Source organism: Staurois parvus, unplaced genomic scaffold (genome assembly GCF_062004578.1).
Source record: "Staurois parvus isolate SC_StPar_1 unplaced genomic scaffold, SC_StPar_1.0 ptg001201l, whole genome shotgun sequence".
Classification (NCBI taxonomy): domain Eukaryota; kingdom Metazoa; phylum Chordata; class Amphibia; order Anura; family Ranidae; genus Staurois; species Staurois parvus.
Window position 1 is genome coordinate 31,988 of NW_028318997.1, and position 7,399 is coordinate 39,386.

Here is a 7,399-nt window from a genome sequence, read left to right on the forward strand (position 1 = left end):
CACCATATGCGTATCATTAAGGTGTTGTTTAATGGCTTTATTTTCTTTGTCTTTGCTATGGAGCCCTGTGATTTCTCACTTCGCTCCTGCATGGTTTCATTTAATCCAGGAAGCAGGGTAGTTTTTAGCTGACATATTCATTTCATCTCATGTTACAATGTAACACAATCAAAACCTCCTCCATGGTGGATTCAATCTTATTCTACAAAGGAGCATGTGCAGTTGCTGAAACCTGGGATTGAACCAGGGACCTTCAGACCTTGCAGTCTAACGCTCTTCCAACTGAGCTATTTCAGCTTTTAATGCCCCCCCCCCCAGGGTATGTCATAAGGATCATAATGATGATAAGGTGCTACATGCCTCCCAAAGGGGGGTGATGGATCTCCAATACTAATGACATGGACATGATAGAAGGCACTAGCTGGGAGGTGTAGCATTTCCTATATAATGTATGCAGACATTTTGGAATCTAAATTTTTTGTAAGGGACCACCCGGCGGTACCACTAGCACTCCACTGATCAGGCGTCCCCCCAGCGCACGGAATCTAAGCTCCAGAGTACTTGTTCACCAGGGCCCCTGATGGTGGGGATGGACTTGGAGTACCCTGAGACCAGGTCGTGGCTACTGAGGACACCCGTCAGTGGTAGGGGTATTCGCCAGGGGCTCCCACGGGGAAGAGCCTGATATGAGGAGGTTGGGAGACCCCATTGGGATGGATGGATGGCTGAGCACGTACAAGGTCAGGCAGGCCGGGTCGGTAACTATGCGGACGGTGCGGTACAAAGCAGCGGGCAGAGAATAGTCGGGTCACACGCCAGGTCAGCAACAGAAGGTCCAATAGGGGGCATCCAGGAGAGAGGTCAGGCAAGCCAAGGGTCAGAGTAGGAGAATACAGCAAGGTCAGGTACAATCTGGGTCAGCAACTTACAAGAAACAGATTCGCAGATACAGGATACAGGATAGACCAGAAGGCACTGAATGACAGCTCAGGGCTGTTTAAATATCGCGCCCTGCACTGTCATTGGTGCCAAGCGCGCGCCCGCGGCCTCTACTGCGCATGCGCGAGCTCGATCGCCACGGTCGGCCAGGCCCTAGTGCCCGTGTCCCTGCACAGGGCGGTGCACTGCGCCAGCGCCGAGACCAGCGCCACTGCGATCCCCGACATTGCCCCCTCCCTACGGGCAACCTCCGGGTGCCCACCCGATCTCTCCACCACGGGTGATCACGAAGAAACTCCCGGACAAGTCTAGGTGCATGAACATTGAGGGCTGGTTCCCAGGAATTGTCCTCTGGACCATAGCCCTTCCACTTAATTAGGAATTGGGTCTGGCCCCCCCTCCTTCGGCACTTCAGGATCGTTTCCACCTCAAATTCTTCTTGTCCTTCTCAGTTATGGCCTCCGGAGGCCTGGATTCTCGTTCTGGGAAGGCATCTGGAATCACTGGTTTAAGCAGGGACACGTGGAATACTGGATGAATTTTGAACGTTTCAGGAAGGATAAGCTCATATGCCACCTCGTTGATCATTTGCTTCACACAAAAAGGCCCCACAAATTTAGGTCCCAATTTCTTCGAAGGACATAGCATTTTCAAGTTGGTTGTTGCCAACCACACCTTATCCCCGGGCTGCAGCACCAGATCCCCTCTTCGTTTCTTGTTAAACGCCTTCTTGTTGTCCTCCTGGGCCCGAGCCATAGCTTCCTGCAATACTTTGTTGTTTGAGGAGAAGAAAGTTAATGCGTCTTGTGTTGCCGGAACTGGGCATTCAGAGACCAAATCAGGAAGAAAGACAGGGTGAAATCCGTAGTTAGAAAAGAACGGAGATTGCCCTGTTGCTGAATGGCTTGCGTTGTTGTATGCAAATTCCGCCAAGGGTAAGAGTGGTAACCAATTATCCTGAAGGAAGGACGTGTAGCAACGCAAGTATTGTTCCAGGGTCTGGTTGGTTCTCTCGGTCTGTCCGTTGGTCTGAGGGTGGAATGCAGAGGAGAGGGATAACTTGATATCCAGAGACTTGCACAGAGCCCTCCAAAATCTAGATGTGAATTGGACCCCTCGATCAGAGACAATGTCCTCTGGGACCCCATCTAGTCTTACAATTTCCTGGATAAATATTCGCGCCGTCTTGGATGCTGACGGAGTCTTCTTCAATGGAACGAAGTGGGCCATCTTTGATAGTCGATCAACGACCACAAGGATCGTGTTGTGGTCTTGGGACGGTGGGAGCTCGACTATAAAGTCCATCGCGATCCTTTGCCAAGGTCGTTCGGGAATCGGCACAGGCTGCAGCAGTCCCTAAGCCTTGTTCCTCGATGGCTTGTTTTTCTGGCAGATGGTGCAGGATCTTACATAGAGCTTGCAATCCTTGGCCATGTTCGGCCACCAAAAAGAGCGTTGGAGAAGCTCCAGGGTCTTGGCTGGGCCAAAGTGTCCTGCCATCGGGTGGTCATGGCAATGTCCCAAGACAAGGGTTCGGACTTCTTCAGGTACCATGATTAATCCTTCCTTCCATAGGAGTCCCCCCTTGCTCTGCAGGGACACCCCAACTGGGGTTGACGTGGCCGTGGATGCATCCATTAGCTTGGACCGAAGGTCTGTCTGGAGCACCAAGAAATTTCCTGAAGACAGAATAGTATCAGGTACCGGTTCTTCTTTGGAGTCCTCAAACATGCGTGATAATGCATCAGGTTTCGTATTTTTAGATCCGGGCCTGTACGTGATATGAAAAAAGAACCTAGAGAAGAACAGTGCCCATCTTGCCTGTTGTGGGCGTAAACGTTTGGCGGTCCTCAGGTACTCAAGATTCTTATGATCCGTGAAGATCAAGATGGGGTGTGAGGCACCTTCCAGCAAGTACCTCCATTCTTCTAGTGCCGTTTTGATGGCTAACAACTCTCGATCGCCGATATCGTAGTTCTTCTCGGCTGGGGTAAGTTTCCTCGAGAAGAACGCTAGATGGAGTAATTCTTTGGTGCCTTTTCGCTGGGACAGGGTGGATCCCACCGCATTCTCCGATGCATCTACTTCCAAGATGTAGGGCAGGGCAGCGTCTGGATGGCCCAGAATGGGTGCCGAGGTAAATAGCTTCTTCAAGGCCTCAAAGGTTTCCTGAGCCTCTGGCATCCATCTGAACCGGGTTCCAAGTTTGGTTAGCTGAGTTATGGGGGAGACCAGACCCGAAAAGTTCTTAATGAACTTCCGATAAAAGTTTGCAAAACCGATAAACCGCTGGACGCCCTTTTTGTCTGTGGGTACAGGCCAATCCAAAATCGCACAGACCTTCTGAGGGTCCATCGCGATCCCCGCAGTGGAGATAATCAGACCCAGAAAGGTAATGCTAGATTGCTCAAAACAACACTTATCTGCCTTGGCGTATAACCCATGCTGACACAACCGCCCCAACACCCTTGCCACATGTATCCTGTGATCCTTCAGGGAGGATGAGAAGATCAGTATATCGTCTAGGTAAACGATAACAAAAATGTCAAGGAAATCCCTGAAAATATCGTTTACAAAATGTTGGAATGTGGCCGGAGCATTGCACAGCCCAAATGGCATGACCAGATATCCGAAATGCCCAAACCGGGTACGGAATGCCGTCTTCCACTCGTCCCCCTCCCTTATGCGAACCAGGTTGTAGGCCCCCCTTAGGTCGAGTTTAGTAAATATGACCGCAGCCTTCAGGCTCTGAAATAACTCTGGTACCAATGGCAACAGGTAACGATTTTTAATCGTGACTCTGTTCAGCTCCCGATAGTCAATACACGGCCTCAGAGACTTGTCTTTTTTTTCCACGAAGAAGATCCCCGCCCCTGCTGGTGAAGTGGAGGGACGGATGAACCCCTTCTGGAGACTGTCCTCTATATATTCCTTCAGGGCCCCCAATTCAAGTTCAGATAGGGGTAAAATTTGCCCAAAAGGAATCTCGGAGCCGGGCAACAAATCAATGGGACAGTCATACGGGCGGTGGTTGGGCAGGGTATCTGCTCCTCGCTTACTGAATACATCCAAGAACTCATGATATGCTGCGGGAATAACCTGTTTCAGATCAGAGTCCCCTTCGGAGCATAGGAGGACCCAGTGGGCTGCCGGGCCCAAAGTGCGACAGTGTTCCTGACAGTATGGGGAAGGGAACAAGATTGACCCGGTTTCCCAGTCAATTTGGGGGTTATGGGCCCGCAACCAAGGGAGCCCCAAAATGACTAGGAAAAGAGGTGACGCAATGGCATCCAGGTGGAGGAATTCCTGGTGCTGGTTGGCAATGGTAGTGGCGATGGGGGGAGTTTCCTGATTAACCACTCCTGATTTTATCTGGGAGCCATCGGCCAAAAATATGTTAAAGCCCCTCCTTCTAGGTTGGAGGGGAATTCTCTGCTGGCGAGCAAAGTCTAGATCCAGGAAACAACTGCATGCCCCCGAATCAATTATGGCTTTCACCTCCACAGTCCTTTCTGGAAGCTGAAAGGAGAGGGGCACAAATAAGTATTGGGAAGGACTGACTTTGCCAATAGACAAAGAAGAAAAAGAGGTACACTTACTCATTTTCTGAGGGCAGGATCGTACCATATGACCGGCTTCACCACAGTAGAGGCAGAGGTTCTGAGAGTGTCTCCGCTGGCGTTCTTCTGGTCATAATTTAGGCCGAGCCAGGCCTAGTTGCATGGGTTCTTGAACGTCTCCTGGAGGTGGGTTCTGGACACTTGGTCTGGTTGGTTGGCTGGGGCCTTGGAATGGACCCCAGGAATTTCCGCGACCCTGGCCGGACCTCTCAAACCTGCGTTCCCGCAGTGTTCGACTATTTTTATCGTCAGGGCAGTTAGGTCCTCTAATGACTCGGGAACCTCCACCCGGGCCAGCTCATCCTTTAGGGGTTCTGACAGACCCATGCGGAACTGGTGCAGCAAAGCGAACTCGTTCCAGCGTGTATCCCCCATCCAATGCCTAAATTCAGCGGCGGTATGATTGCGTAGTAATAACAATTCATAGACAAATCTGAAAATTCTGTAAAAACAGATGTCTTAGACGGCGAAGAGCCTGCCACTGAAAATCTCCCCTCCCCCTCCAATGTGGTTGCACTCCATTAGTATACTTACTGATTCAATTGGTGTGCATGACTTTCTTCCCTCTAACTTTGCCCAATCGATGGTCTTGAAGAACGGGCGGCTCCTGATGTCACTGGTTAGGTAGTTTCGTCCCTCCTGGTCTTTCCACAGAAGCTGTAAAGAAGAATAAAATATAATTAGAGAATGAAATATAAGTGACACAGAATGAGCAATAACACTATCAATATCTGAGCAATAGACAAGCCGAGGCTCTGTGTGTACTTACTCTTTTTAGGAGGTTGCAGAGGTCAATGTTCATATCCAATGGATAATTGGGCTCCAGATGATTCATTTTCTGCTACACTTGGTGTAGGTCAGGGGTAGGCAACCTGCGGCTCTCCAGCTGTTGCAGGACTACACATTCCATCATGCTTCTGCAAGTCATAGCTGTAACTGTCAGTTTTGTAATGTTGCAATGCCTCATGGGAAATGTAGTTCCACAACAGCTAGAGAGCCGCAGGTTGCCTACCCCTGGTGTAGGTTGTCCATTCTGGCGATGAAGGGATGGTTGCCAACCGCCCTCTTGAATACTATTATTCCAAGAGAGAAATAATCAACCATGCTGAAATAATCCATGTTTTCTAGGACCTAAAGAAACATAATAGAAAGAAGGATTAACATGATGTCAGACCAGGCAGAGGACGAGAGATTACAACATAGTGACTTATGCAATTATGAAGCTCACGGAGGACTAAAATTGCACTGAAACGGCATCAAACTGAGGCAGAGCTTGTGAACTTTGGGCCTAAAGGGGTGAATAGTCAAAACATTTTTTACATGTTTGACGGAATGGGAAACAGTTAAACACTCTAGGTCTTTTCCTAAAGGTACGTTTTAACTGTCCCTTTAATGTAGGTGGATGAAGGTATACTGACCCCACTAGCTCAATATTCACAAGCGCTCCCCATGTTAAACAGAGGAAAGAATATAGTAGCTGAGCAATTACTGGAGGTTTTACCCCAATTGTATGTGTGAATTGGGCTGGACAGATCCATACATGTACAACTGGCCTCAATGTCCCCTACAAAGAAGCTCCAACAGTGCTCCAGGTCTTGGAACTTACCACCTTTTGTTGGGGGTATTGTTCTGGCCTGGGAACCCACTATAAACAACCCGGGGCACCAGTGGAGAGATTCTCCATTAAGTGAAACTGGAGCACCCTTTTATCTTTTCTCTATATTCAGCCATGTTCATTGGTATATCTTGATAAATATTACAATTAAGTCTGATATCGGTTTTATACGTACTTCTGGAGCCATGTAGCTTGGTGTCCCTGCATATCCATGAGTTCTCTTAGACTCGGTGACTCCCCTCACTGATAATCCATAATCTGCAATTCTGGCATGGCGGGCGCTGTCTAAGAGGATGTTTTCCGGCTTCAGATTTTGGTGAATGATCTCTTTGGCATGCAGGAATTGCAGGCCGCATACAATTTCCGCCGTTAGATTTCTAATGGAGAAAGAAATACATGAGTTAGCATCGAAAAATATCACAGATCAGTTAAATTAAAGATGAAGTGACTTCTAAATATAGTACATAGGGTTATGGATGGATGGGATCAGTGATCAACCAACCCTGATTCCAAACTGACCCTGACATCAAACTTACCTTATGGTGTCCAGAGGAAGTGGAGCTGAAAATGTTATCAGGTCACGAAGCTCTCCTCCGCTCAGATTATCCATAACAAAGACCAGATGAGTCTGAAAAAATAAGAAAAATGGGTTGGATTATAGACAATGAAAATTTCACATTGTGGAGGACTATATAGAGACACGCATGCTGGCAGACAGTGCAGTATGTTATCTTTACTAAGTGCCTCCTGGGGGAATTCTGGAAAACCGGACAGAGAAGAAACGTAGGCCACCATCACTGGAATAGCTTTTTCCCAATACTAGTTTTGTCTGGCTTTTAGGGTGATCCAATGACTTCCATACTTTGGTTCAGCATCCTGGAAGATGTTTGTAGATCAGGAGTCCTGACCTCTTTTATCTTGCTAGTTGTAGATTTATTCCAGCTCAGTGACTCAAAGATTTGTGGCCAAAGACATCCAGGCAGCTAGCAGTGTCAAAAGTCAATGCTGGCAGCCTCTTAGTATGTGGAGGAAAACCTCTACTCTGTACAGTTTATTTCACCAAGCTCCTCCTTGTAGGGAGCACTCTAGAGTTCATCTCTTAGCTTTACTGCGTTCCCCTAATCTACAGCCAGAGCCCTCAGAAAAACCTGGCGTGGGACACAAGTGAAGCTCTCTTTCGCCTCCTCCAACTTAGCACTTCGTGCCTGATTGACTAGATGAGAGG

At 48.5% G+C, this 7,399-nt stretch overlaps 1 non-coding gene across 1 annotated transcript; it reads right to left on the reverse strand.

The window, feature by feature from the left end:
• Positions 1–223: 223 nt before the first annotated feature.
• Positions 224–297, reverse strand: TRNAC-GCA (transfer RNA cysteine (anticodon GCA)). Its single transcript has one exon. It is a non-coding gene; the product is annotated as a tRNA-Cys (tRNA).
• Between the last annotated feature and the right edge of the window lie 7,102 nt (positions 298–7,399).